The sequence below is a fragment of the Numida meleagris genome, chromosome 1 (genome assembly GCF_002078875.1).
Source record: "Numida meleagris isolate 19003 breed g44 Domestic line chromosome 1, NumMel1.0, whole genome shotgun sequence".
NCBI classification, from domain to species: Eukaryota; Metazoa; Chordata; class Aves; order Galliformes; family Numididae; genus Numida; species Numida meleagris.
In genome coordinates this window covers 111173607-111187383 of record NC_034409.1, presented here as the reverse complement: position 1 = coordinate 111187383, position 13777 = coordinate 111173607, and the positions used below count along the sequence as shown (strand labels likewise).

At 42.3% G+C, this 13777-nt stretch overlaps 1 protein-coding gene across 2 annotated transcripts in view; it reads left to right on the top strand.

Annotated features, from left to right (window-relative positions):
• The window catches only part of SYTL5 (synaptotagmin like 5), a 78878-nt gene continuing 78025 nt past the window's right edge, over window positions 12925-13777 (top strand). For both annotated transcript variants that reach the window (XM_021407821.1, XM_021407831.1), the window contains exon 1: window positions 12925-13292. The gene's annotated coding sequence lies outside the window, so the exon portion shown is untranslated. The remainder of the gene's footprint in view (window positions 13293-13777) is intronic.

Below are 13777 nucleotides of genomic sequence, written 5' to 3'. Positions count from 1 at the left end.
TGGAACAATGCAGAAATTGCACGTGACTTTTAAAAAATATTTTATTTTGGGGGAAAACTCCTATGTCTTTCTTGGTTTGGATTATTGGTTTGTTTTTATAGTATTACCTCTGTGATACAGTTCTCGTCTCTCTAAACCAGAACAATGATGAGAATCACAAAATGGTTTGGGCTGGAAGGGGCCTCAAAGCCCACCCAGCCCCAACCCCTGCTGTGGGCAGGGCTGTCCCCCCACCAGCTCAGGCTGCCCAGGGCCCCATCCAACCTGGCCTTGAGCGCCTCCAGGGATGGGGCACCACAGCTTCTCTGGGCAGCCTGTGCCAGGGCCTCACTGCCCTCGCTGAAAAATTTCCCCAACATCAAAGCTAAATCTCCCCTCCTTTAGATTTAAACCATTCCACCTTGTCCCGTCACTATCTGCTCAAGTAAAAAGTTGGTTACACTAGGTAGAGGAACAAGGCTGCCTCAGTTTTTGTTGCAGTTTTGGTGGCACGTATTTGGATAGACACATGCTTACCTTGTGAAAGTGTCTGTTGATTGATGTTAACTGTACACGAATGGGAAAAACTCTAGAAGAATGAAAGCACAGGGGAAGCAAAGCAAAATACTTCTGTATCATCTTTGAAAATATCTTTCATGTGTAATATTTGCTAATGGGTATAGTAGGATGAGAAGACTGAGCATGAAGATGAAGTTTCTTTGAAAGCAGATCGTTATGAACAAGCACAAATGGATGTAGTCATAGGAAAAACACACGAAAAAAACCCTCAGTATTATTTGTCCTGACCTGTGCAGTATGTTCCCGGGCTTTCATACTTTGAAGCTATTACAAGTAAAACATCCTTTTTATGTATTATAGTTCAAAGCAAGAGATAAAATTACATGTTTATTTTTAAAGAAATAAAAGCTTTGGGAAGCATGTGTAATTTTTGTGCTGGCAACTGGGAGATAAAGCTAACAGTGCTAAAAAGAACTTAGCCTTGGATCTTGTTCATCTTTTATTCTCTGTGTTTTCTGAGATCATGCATCTTTGCCTCTTCAGGATGCAATTATCAAATAAAAATAGTTGCTAGACATATTTTTCATTCTGTTTAGAAATATTCAAATAAATACCTTCTTTGAAATACTAGCAACCATCATCTCAGTGGATTCTATGGAAAATGGGGTTCTTGAAGGACTGGTATGTCTGTTGGAAGATGGTAGTCCTAATGAAGGGGAAAAATAAAAACATATCCTTCTGCCCCACTGCCTCATACAGACAGGATAGTGGGAATCTTGTCAGGCTCAGCTCAACACTTTAACTGTAACAGAAAACTATTAGGTTCTAGCATGAGAGGTAATGGCCTGGAGGTTGCACCAGGGTAAGTTCAGGTTGGATATTAGGAAAAATTTCTTGGAAGGGGTGATGAGGCAGTGGCACAGGCTGCCCAGGGAAGTGGTGGAGTCACCATCGCTGGAGGTGTTCCAGAGCCGTGTGGATGTGGCACTGAGGGACATGGTCAGTGGGCATGGTGGGCGTGGGTTGGGGTTGGACAAGGTGGTCTTAGAGGTCTTTTCCAGCCTTAATGGTTTGATAATTGTGTAAAATATCAGAACTGGTATTAATCCAGGAAGTGTTTACAGATAGACAGCCAGCATCACCTGTGAACAGCCAACACAGATGTGTCCAGACAAACAACCTGACTTGATTCTTCAGCAGGACCACTGGTTTAATGGATGAAAGGGAAATACATAGTAGGCGTGTTATTTTGTAGTAAATGTCTTGTTATGCTCTCTCATGTAACTTTGAAGTAAGAATACATAATCTAGGGGAAAAGTAACCAGTTGCTCCTAATGAAGAGTTATCTTCTAAGTAAGAGAATAAACACAAGACCCTTTTTTCTCTTCTCTAAGAGCTAATCAGTATTAGTGGCAATAACTGGAATTGTGGAATAAAAACGATGCTTATAAAAGCCTTTTAATGACGGCATGTTGAAAGAAGTTATAAGCATGCTGACTGACAGGATAAAATTATAAATGCTGAATAGGTTGGAGAAATCAACGGGAAGAAATTTCATAAAAAATACAAAGTACTGTCTGTAAAAATGACATCAAATTCACAAATACAAAATGGAGACTAGGCAGTAGTGTTACGGAAAATGACTGAATATCAGTAAACAGAAACCAAAGGATGATGTTATAAATAATTAAATTGAGGAATATCGTGAAAGGCACAAAAGGCAATTATGTTGTTCTTGGTGTTTATCAGGCATCGAGTGTAATTCTCTGCCCAGTGTGGTGTCAGGACAGAGACTAAAATTGTATTTCTCCTGGAAGCAGCAAGACCTGAAGGAAGCTTAGAAAATGTGATCTGTGGAGGAACCGCATTTGTTTTCTATCTCTTCCTCAGCCTCTTCACTCAGTAGGTGTCTCAACATGCAGCAGCTTACTAAAGGGGATGATTAACAGGCCAATGTATGATAAAAGATAGGAAAAGAAATGATAGGTTTAATTTGAACTAAAGGAGATTTATTTAAAATATTAGTAGAAAAAAAAATCCAAGTATGAGTAATAAAGTACTGAAGCAGACCTGGTGTTTTAGTCACCTTCGCTGGATCAATAACACATTAGATAACATCCACCAGGCATCCAGCTAGCCTGCATTCCCCTTTAGGAGAGCAGGAGGTATTAAATCATCTTTCAAGTTAGTTTTAGACTTATATCAATTTAGCTTTCACAGCTCCTGAGTGGTTATTTTCTTTTTCTTTTTTTTTTTTCCAGACTCATTTTTGACAGAATTTCAGCAACCAAAAGCACCATTATATTTTCCTTTTTATGTTTTTTATTCTTCCTGGGAATGACTAATGCAATTACTGATTTCACAAGAGTTATGATAAATCATAACAAGGAACCATACGCTTTTTAAGGGGAGTTACCTGACTCCTCTGCTTAATTTGTTATTACACTGCGGTGAATTGTAAGCTGGAAAACACAAATGGATTGCAGTATAATTAGTTCTGTGCACTGTAACAGGAAATATGAAAAGTGCTGAAAGAGGTGGTGCAGAAATACAACCCTAAATTCAAACGTAATGAAGGCTTTCATCATTCAAATGCAGAACAGCAACTCTGAAAAGACTGGGAATGAGCAGAGCAGATCAAATCATTCCTTGATTAAAATGCAAATATTCGAAGAGGATTTGGCATACTGGAGAGATAGCGCAGGCTGCGAAGATTCACCACTGCTTTAGCAGAGTAAAAAATGTGAATTTCATGCAGGAAAAACAGTATGGCTTCTCTCTCGCTTCCTGCATTTTTGTTCTTCAGCTGCTGCAAACATTTTAAGCCTTCACGATCTACCTTAAACCACAAAGTCAAAATCAGTTCAATTCTGGTATTTAATCCTTCTTTGTTCCTGAGCTACATGTGACCACATGCTGGAGCAAGAATCAGCGTGTGCTGCTTTTGTTCTTGCTCTCTTTCTACACATCACTGCTTGTTACTGCCAGGAATGGAGCAGTGGAGTAGATGGACGCCTGGCCTAATCTCTGCAGCAGCTTTTATGTTGGCCAGACCATGGCTGCATGCATCAGCAGAAGTTTAAACGATTTTCTTTCCTGATTTTTTATCTTTTTTTTTTTTTCTGAGAGTTATTCTAATATTAACTGTAGTGACTTGCTCAAACTCCTCTGAAGAGCTAAATGGGGTTGGACTTGATGATCTTGAAGGTCCTTTCCAACCTGAGCAATTCTATGATTCTATGATTCTATGCCCACTCAACAATTGTTTAAAAAATTCTCAGTGAATTATCAGAGATGTTGCCATTTCCATGGCTACAAATGGTCTGTCAGGGCGGTTTCTGTATTTTCGGAATCATCAGAGTGCTGGAAAATCATGTTGTGATCATGAGTGAGAACATGAGTGCAGCACAGAAATGTGCAAACTACTTTGTTGCAGCACAGTGGGAAAAGGTGTGGAGATGGCATTGCAGCAGCTGCAGTGACCTGCTGCAAGTCAGCTGGGCTGTGAGAGAGTAGTGTTTGCTGGCACAGCTGTGCTGCCAAGGCCTGAACTGGAGTGGCTGCATTGTAAGTACTTGATGGCTTCCTTAAAAACTCACCTGATTTCAGATAAGCTTTGAGATATGGCAATGTACGTTGTCAATTTTAGGGTTAAACTTGATGAGTTGACAACTGTTATATGCACTCAGTTTTTATTCTCTGTGATCAGTGTTTAGTAGCTATTTCATGGGAAAAGCTGACATTTCAGACTGAAGTTTGGGCAGAAATTTAGATTTCAAAATGAGATGTAATTTCTTGGAATGGGTCACCTGCTCACTAAAAGCAGTATGTTTCTTGTGGCGTTCGTGGCAGAACAAAGCAATATGTGACCAAACCAACTTGCACCAGTCTGTTCCTACTGTTCCCTCAGGTCCTGTCGCTGTCACAGAGAGCAGAGTTCAGCGCTGCCCCTCCACTCCCTGTGAGCAGCTGCAGCTGCCATGAGGCCTCCCCTCAGCTCCTCTGCTCTGGGCTGAACACACCCAGGGGCCTCAGCCGCTCCTCATAAGTCTTCCCCTCTAGACCCTTCCCATCTTTGTTGTGCTCCTTTGGACACTCTCTAATACCTATATGTCCTTCTTATGTTGTGGCACCCACACCCAGTGCTGGAGGTGAGGTCGCACAGCACAGAGCAGACTGGGACAACCCTTCCCCTTGCCCAGCTGGCAGTGCTGGCCCTGCAGCACCCCTGGGTACGCTTGGCCCTTTTGGCTGCCAGAGCACACTGTTGGCTCCGATCCAACTTGCCATCAACCAAAACTCCCAGATCCTTCTTCCCTCTCTGTGGGGCTGCTCTCCAGCCCTTCATCCCCCAGTCTGTACATAGATCCAATGCTACCCTGCTCAGATGCAGAATCTAGCACTTGCTCTTGTTAAACTTTCTGTGATTGGTGATGGCCCAAACCTCAAATTTGTCAAGATCTCTCTGCAAAGCAGAGAGCCGCCCATATTCTGTAAGAGCCAATTCCAGCCATATGCTATAGGGATCCATCGCTGGTGAAAGCTAAGCCCATTAGCCAGGCTGGTTGCACCTCTGTGAAAACATACTAAGAAAAGGTAAAAAATGCTGCATGGCAGCTGTGAGAGAGAGGATTGAGAAAATACAAGAGAATGTGACACCAAGGTCAGTGCAGATGGAGGGCAGGAGGTGCTCAAGGCACAGAGCAGAAGTTCCCTGCAGCCCAGGAGAGGCCCATGGAGACTTCAGTTTAGATTTTTTCTAGATTTATTTGTTCAAAAGTTATTGGATGTCTTCCTTCTACTAATCAAAATTTGCCACAGATGGCTCATGAAGAGTGTGACGTCCCTTTACTGAAATTCTCAACATTTATTTGCTTCACACAGGTACAAGGGCAACCTTCTAAGCCAGAGAACCAGAAATACAAGCAGCCTTAGCAAAGCTATTCATATGAATATGAAGGCTCATAAATGTAGGTGCTTTTTGAGACAACTGTTTTACTTGTCAAGACTTCTGGAAAAGGTAATGTGTGATAAACATAATGATCCCCAGTGAACTGATAATTGGGTAAGCGTAGAAGTCTAGCAAGACAGCCTGTTTGTATGTTTCTAACTCTTCATTTACTCCTGGTAAATCATAAAATAATGTCTTAAAATGCATAGAATACATTTTTGTTTTTAATATTATTCAAACGATCATAATGCTGCTGTAGGCTTGTAAATTATGAGCGTTTTTGTCCAAAAACTCCTACAACATGCATGTTTGAAGGCTACAAGTTTTATAATGTATAAATATTTAAATAAAAATAAGAACCGGTTTAAAAAGTATTTGTTTGAAATCATCTACTCTGTGAAAATTTCATTGTGTACTGTGCATAAAACATCCTCCATCTCGCTCTTTTATAATTTAGAAATGCTGTGGTATCAGCTGCTAAAAGCAGACACACTGCTATCCATTACTTGAATGGAAGACTTTAATTGTATGAAAGTTAAATAAAACATGTTGTTCCTTTCCATGACCAGAGCACTTATCTTCTAAGCTATTTTTTCTTTCAATGAGGTGAAAATATCCATTATAAGACTGCAGGGATGCATTCCTGATATTGGTTGTCCTACAACAACTGTAAATAGTTGTACCACTAGAAAATGATGAATTAAAAACTGTCAAGAATGTTACATGGATGCATTTATATTTTAGTGATTTTATTCTTTTGTTGTTTGGAAAAGAAAACAACAACAACAAAAACCAACCACCAAACCACATTACTTTTAAGGTGGAGCAAGCACCACAAGACCCCAGGACCACAAGACAGTTTATCTGCTCTGAAGACTCAGTTCCCTTAAGAACCTGAGGAGTGGCCAAGCCCCTCTTCCCTCAGTGTTTTTTCTCTGCAGCACAATCTTGCCTTCCCTAGCAGGGGCTCTGGTGCTCCTTTGACTCCATTCTCTGAGGATGTTCCTCACTAAATTGGCAGCAACAACAGCTGAGCAACTTTCTGGTGGTTTTTCAGACTGAACTGGCTTGCTGAGAGGTCAGGAAGCAGAACAAGGGAGAGGGCAGAGCATCATTGAGGAAGAGAGAAAAAAGTCACGAACAGCAAGTTTCATCTTTCAGCAGCTGCCAGTTATTGTACTAACATTACCTTTAAACCAAACATGAACTCTTTCCCTAGGAATGAAGATATATATATTTTTTAAATAAAATTTCTATACTGTAATTGTCTTTCTATACCTGTACTAGAAGCTACTGTTAGGCAGCAAGAAGTGTTAGTGATTCTTGTCTGTCACAGTCCTGGTTCAAGGTAAGGAACATTTACTCCATCTAAAAGGAATTCTGGCTGAAACAACAAAGCCATTGTCCAAAATGCTGTCCAACATACTACAGAAAAGCATAGAAAGGAACTCAGTCTTTTGGACTAGAGGGCTTCCCTGAACTTGAAACACAGAGACCAACAGTGGTCTTCATGTGGTAAGAGAGAGAGAGCCAGAAGAGAGATGTGATTGTGCCCTAAGGACTCTAAGTAGCAGAGCTCACTTTGGAAAAAGAGCTTTTCAATAAGAAAAAAGTGGATCTTTGCATAGAGAAGTACCTACAAAAAGTGTTCTCTTTCTGTAGCGTTCAGGAAAATACAGTTGGGTTGTGTTTGCAAGTCACATTAAAGCATGTTGAAGAAACACTTCATTCAAGTTGACAGATTTCCTCTTATCAGAAGTAACCACATGAGACTACAACTGTGAGCAAGAGCTTTGAGCAAAGCGTAATGCAGATTAGAGAAAGTCAAATTAGTGACTCTCACCATGACATTGAGCTTTCCAAAGGGTGAGGAATTCTTTTATAAACTAAATGAAAGTATTGTGGTTTTTTTTTTTACTGTGAAGATATAAGATTGCCTTCCAAGGTGTTTTTCCAAGCCCTGTTTTAAATGCAGAATGCAGCTTTTCACTTCCCAAGCTATTTTCTTGTCAAGGACAAACTGAACCAAGTTATTTGGTCTAAAAATGTCCTTTCAGTTTCTGACTAGAATACTTCTGTTCATTGTCTATTGGAACATTAAGGGTGGCTTTTTAATCTTTGCATCTTCTGAAAAATTTCTGAATCTTATCTATTGACAGCTAGATGATCAAAAACATTTAGGTTACTTGAGTTGTCTTCCTGATGAACTTCACAAGTTTGGCATATAACAAGTGGGCAGGTTTCACGAAATCACTGAACATTTTTTGTATTTTCTAAGGTCCATTAAAACTATTTGCAACAAAACATTCAAAAATATATAGATATTTTACTGATGGATTTGCTAAGTGATAGAACTGCAGCTAGCTATTTTGAAGTAAAATGGTAAGTAATTCTGAGAATTACCTTGGTTACACTTAGGATGAAGTTCTGTGTTATGCTACCAGTTTATGTTTCACGGGTTTTTCATATTTTTAAGTTATTTAAAGAGCTCCTTCACTGTTGTCTCAAGAAACACTTCTGAACAGTGAAACACAGGGTGCCTGGATATTGGCTTAACGTTTCTTTATGCAGGATGTTGTTCTATATCTTTAGTCATTTTGCATTGTTCATGCTTGTGTGAAGAAAGCCATAGAGAATATCAAATAAGAGTAAACAGCACACACAGTGCTGGGGGCTCCAAGACCATTCCCTTAGTTTCATTTTAGGCAGTAATTCAAGCCCTAGCTTAACATAGCACAGTGAGACACCCATAACTGTATTCTGTTATTCTTCTTATTTTTGTTTTGAATGTACTGAAGCAGAAGCAAGAAAATGAGTTCCTCCTTTTATGATGTGATGAGAGAAAGTACAAATGTGTTGCTGCATTCAGTATATCTCTATGTCTGGCTTTAAAAACTTCTTTAGAAAGAACAGAAGGCACTGTAATTACACTGAAAAGCTTTCTGTAAATACCTCTTCTTCTAAGTCTTTTCACTGGCTGTAACAGAAATGGCCTTGTCTCTGAACAGCTAATGGCATCAGTTCACTCTTTTTCACTTCTAAGCCTGTGGTGTGTAATTTTATCCCGTAATACCTAACGTTAAGAAAAAAACATAAATAATTGCCATTTCAAAACATTGCTCTTGGGTGCAACACTTGTGGAATGCCCATCCTTTGCTTTTGACATCACTTGCTCAATATGGAGAAAAGGAGAAGGAGGGCAGGAACACTGTGAATTATTGGAATGAAGCTAGAAAAATATTATTTTTCTCTCAGAGGAAAGTTAATTGGCTTTGTAGCAGGAAAATCTCTTCATGTCACAGTAGTAAAAACGGTTGCACAGGAAAGCTTAGGACTCTCTGACTTGCAGCCCAATACTGCTGTTATAAATCCAAAATCCAGGTCCTAAGACAGGTAGATGGTCCAGATTGCACAGTTACTTGTCTAAATTGATCTCACAGACATTTATGATGCACACTGAAGAAACCGTAGCCTACAGGGTTGTGTGGAATTCCATTCAACTTTCTTTGTCACACAGTCACCAAGCAGGAACTGAGAAGTGACTGTCTCAAGTGAAATAATATATATGTTTTAATAAAATTAATGAAATATGGCTTAATAACATTGCTTAAGAGGACACCTCAATAGAAGTGGCTTCCATACCTTTCTGACCATTGGAAGGCAATGCTGAAATGTCTTTTTTTTATTATTATTATTATTTTTAATGAAGACCTGTACTAAGTGACAGCTCAAAACCTTCGGCAATGACAGTAAAAGCCCTCTCTCTTTGTTAGAGATATAATTATACTTCTGGAAAACAGCCCAGGGAATGCTCAGCTGGGTAATAGGTACTTGCATAATTCAACTTCCTTGAACAAACTTTCTTTTCAGTTTTTGCTTTCAAATTCTTCTCCTTACATGGGTGTTATTTTGGAGTGAAATGCATATGTTATCCTAGTGCACCTCTTGTTTTTAATAGCTGTTGGTGTTTCTCAAAAATTCCCTTTTCTATTTCACGCTACATGATTTCATACTCAAAACTTCTAGGTTTAGCAAAACTGCAGCAGTACTTCTTTTCTGAGAAGTACTGATAGGCGACTGATAGATTTGAGTGAAAAATAACAGCTTGCAGAGCACTTTGTATTGCTAACTGAAACGCAAGCCAACCAAGTTTTCTTCATTAGTGTCATTGAACAGTGTGTAATTTGTGTGAGTTCTGTGCATTTGGCAGATGCTGGGGCTGTGTGAAATGGGATATCAACAAATGCTAAAGTCTGTTGATTGCTGGTGTGTGGAGCTCGGTTCCTGACCCAGAGAAGAGAGCCTGTCAGAAAACAGAGGACAAGAGTGCAGTCACAGCACTGTGCACAAGAGCTGAGAATACCTCGAGTCATTCCTAGCAGAGCAGCAGCCAGGGGCCCTCCTGGGGTCATTCTTTCCAGTGATGCAAATGTGAGCAGCTGATCGAAGTCACCAATGAAATCATAGCAAGGATACTTCACCCTTCTTCTAAATAGTCCTCGTGGCCCATTTAGAAATCCATTTTCTGCAAGCATTATTTATACAGCCCTTGGTTCATGTGGTCTGTTACAGATCTGAAAGGACACTTAATAAATCAGAATATGGATTTACATGCACCAGTGCTACCAGAATACTACGGTTGTCCAGCCTCTCTGAACAGCTGCTTTTTATCCTAGTGGAAACACAAACATCTGTGGTTTCTCAGAAATTCTCCTTGTGCTTAGGTATTCTGGTGGCTAGCATGGTATTTGAGCCATCGGGATGCTGCTGGGTTGTTCCCCTTCTTTTCATTCACCAACCCTCCAGACAATGTTTATAAGATGGAACTAAAAATTCATATGAATCTGAAGCTTGTGTTTTAGTATTTAAAATTAAGGATTGCAGAACATTTATTTGCATATATCTATTGATACTGATGCACACTGTTACAGAGTATTATTCTGGTATTACAGACAAGAGATAAATCTGAGCATGGAGCTGATCCATTCAAGAGCTTCTATGAACAAGGGAAAGAATGCTATTGTGAGTATAACATGTTGCAAACTCAAATTAGCTTCCAAAGGAGTTGTAGTTTTCTGCAAGCTCAGTAAACATTACACCTCCTTCCCAATATACTCATTATTTGGAATAATGTAAGCACTGCTTATGTCCTTCCCTCATTAGTTCCTTGAAGGGAGCTTATAAACAGGAGCGGGACTGCCCAAAAATTATGCTTGGAGTTATTGAAAAACACCTGAAGGACAATGTGATCATTGGTCACAGCCAGCATTAGTTCATGAGGGGAAGGTTCTGTTTAACTAACTTAATTTGCTTTTATGATGATGTCACCCATCTAGATGACCAATGGAAACCAGTTGATGCTATCATTTTGGATTTCAGTAAAGCTTTTGATAGTGTTTCTCACAGTATTCTTCTGGACAAAATGTCCAGCATGCAGCTAGAGAGAAACATAAGGTGATGGGAGAGCAATTGGCCATCAAGTCAGGTCAGAGGGTTATAGTAAATGGGCTTACATCAGGCTTGTCACCTATTACTAGCAGGGCACCCTGGGCTCCATTTTAGGGATGGTTCTCTTTAATGTTTTCATAAATAACTTGGATGTAGGACTAGAAGGTGATTTGAGCAAGTTTGCTGACTGTACTAAATTAGGAGGAGCTGTTGACTCTTTTGAGGGTGAGGAGGCCTTGCAGAGAAATCTAGACAAATTACAGGACTAAACAATCATCAACTGCATGAAGATTAACAAGTGCAAGTGCCGGATTCTGCACCTGGGAAAAGGCAACCCTGGATATACATATGCAATGGGGGATGAGATGCTAGAGAGCAGCCCTGCTGAAAGGAATCTGGGAGTCTTTGTCAACATCAAGTTGAACATGAGTCAACAGAGCGCCCAGGCAGCCAGAAAGGCCAGCCATATCCTGGGTTGAATCAAGCATGGCATTGCCAGCCAGTCGAGGGAAATGATTGTCCCATTCCACACTGCACTGCTGTGGCCTCACTTTCAGTGCTATGTGAAGTTTTGGGCACCACAGTACAAAAAAGACATAGAACGATTAGAGAGTGTCCAAAGGAGGGCAACAAAGATGGCGACGTGTCTAGAGATGCACTCTATAAGGAGTGGGTGAGGTCCTTTGGTCTGTTCAGCCCAGAGCAGAGGAGGCTGAGGAGAGGCCTCTTGGTGGCCTACAGCTCCTCATGAGAGGAGTGGTGGAACAGCGCTGAGCTCTGCTCTCTGGTGACAGCAACAGGGCCCAACCCAAGGGAATGGCATGAAGCTGCATCAGGGGAGGGTCAGGTGGGTGTTAGGGAAAGGTTCTGCACCAGAGGGCAGTGGGCATGGAACAAGGAAGTGGTCACAGCACAGAGCTTGTTGGAGTTCAAGAAGCATCTGGACAATGCGCTCAGTCATATGGTCTGATTTTTGAGTGGTCCTGTGTGGAGCCAGGAGTTGGACTCCATGATCCTTATGGATCCTTCCCAACTCAGGATATTCTCTGACTGCATAATTTTTACATAGGCAGATAGTGATAGAACAAAGGGGGATGGTTTTAAGCTAAAAGAGGGGAGATTTAGCTTTGATGTTGGGCAGAAATTCTTTCCGCAGAGGGTGGTGAGGCCCTGGCACAGGCTGCCCAGAGAAGCTGTGGTGCCCCATCCCTGGAGGCGCCCAAGGCCAGGTTGGATGGGGCCCTGGGCAGCCTGAGCTGGTGGGGGGCAGCCCTGCCCACGGCAGTGGTTGGGGTGGGTGGGCTTTGAGCTCCCTTCCAACTCAAACCATTCTATGATTTTATGATTTTCACATTGAAATGTCTTCAAAGTGATACAAATTAGATTGTTTTTAAAATGAGTTAAAGCTGTGAAAAGGACCTGCTGCTCAGTGTTTCCACATGGCCTTCCTCTGCATACTGCAGAAATTTCAAAGCCCCATTCTAATACGTTAGGCAATACATGAGTGCTAAATTGGTTTCCTTATCTCCCTCCTCAGATGCCGGCAATGTGAGCTCTCCAGAGGCTTGAGGTTGCCCACAAGGGTAAATGAATCATTTGCTTCATCTGGATGAATCCAGATATTCTTTTGCTTGGTTTCTTTCGAATTTTGGGATGTTTTGTAAGACTTGCAGCTATCTGATAAATCTAAGACACTTGAACCGTTAAAGTGATGGTCATAAAACTTAAGAACCACCGCATATTGCTGTAGGGAGGACAGCTAGGATGAGTGCATTCCATTATGCTCTTCCACTGCTATTTTACCCTCTGGACTCTTCCCTCATCCACTGCACAGAATGGCTATCTCTCCAGTTTCCAAATGGCCGAAAGGACGGACAACTACAAACACCTTTCTCTCCCTTCCAATCCCATTCTGAGAAACCAGAGCTGCCTCCTGAGCTGCTCACTCCACGCAACGAAAACACTGCTGAACGTGAGATGGTTACATGAATGCGAAGGGAACACCTTTCCCAAACCCTGAGGGAAGTGTGGGGCCAGGCCCTACGAGCGCGGGGGCAGAGGGGCAGCCGAGCTTCCTGCCGCCGAGGGGCACTGCGGGGCGTCCGGGGCTCTGCCGGCGGCAGCCAGGGAGGTGCGGGCGGAGCGCGGCGCGCAGCTGCCGGGCGAGCCCAGGCGGGGAGGGGGTGAGGCTGGCGGGCTGCCGCAGGGCTGCACCTGCTGGAGCCTGGCTGCGTGTGTGTGTGCGCCGGGGACTGCACCCCGCCGGGGCTGGAGTAGTACTTTGCCTCTCCGCCCCGGAGAGCTGCGGAGTTGACATCAGCAGTCTTTCGCCGTCTCGGCTGCAGCGGGGATGCTGATAAATACGCGCACTTCTCCTCTCCTGCTGAGGTTCTCGGTGAGTCCTTCTCTCTTTATCGGCAACCTTTTAGAAATGATTGTTCTTATTATTTTTATTTTGCTTTCCTCGCGCGAGCAGAGGAAGAGGAAACCTGAGGCAGGAGTCCCGGCGGAGAGCCGCGCTGTGCCGGGTTGGGCTGCGCTGCTCCGGCCGCGGGCGCCCTTTACTGCCCGGCAGCCCGGGCTGCGCTCGTCCCGCTCCCCTGCACGGGCAGCACCGGGCGTTGCTGGTGTCGGGAACCTGACCGGAGCTGTTCTCTCTGTCTCTCTTTCTTTCTTTCTTTTTTTCTATCTTTCTTTTTTTTTTTTTTTAACGCTTTTTAGCCCACGTTACTATGAAAACTGAAGGTAGTAGATTTCGCCTGACAGCGATGTTGCAGGCAGCTCTCGTTCAGCAGAAGTCACGATAAGAACGGGGCAGTTAATTGTCCTCTCCATGGGTGAGCAGCTCCGTGGAGCTCAGATGGACAGTTGTGTGCTGCC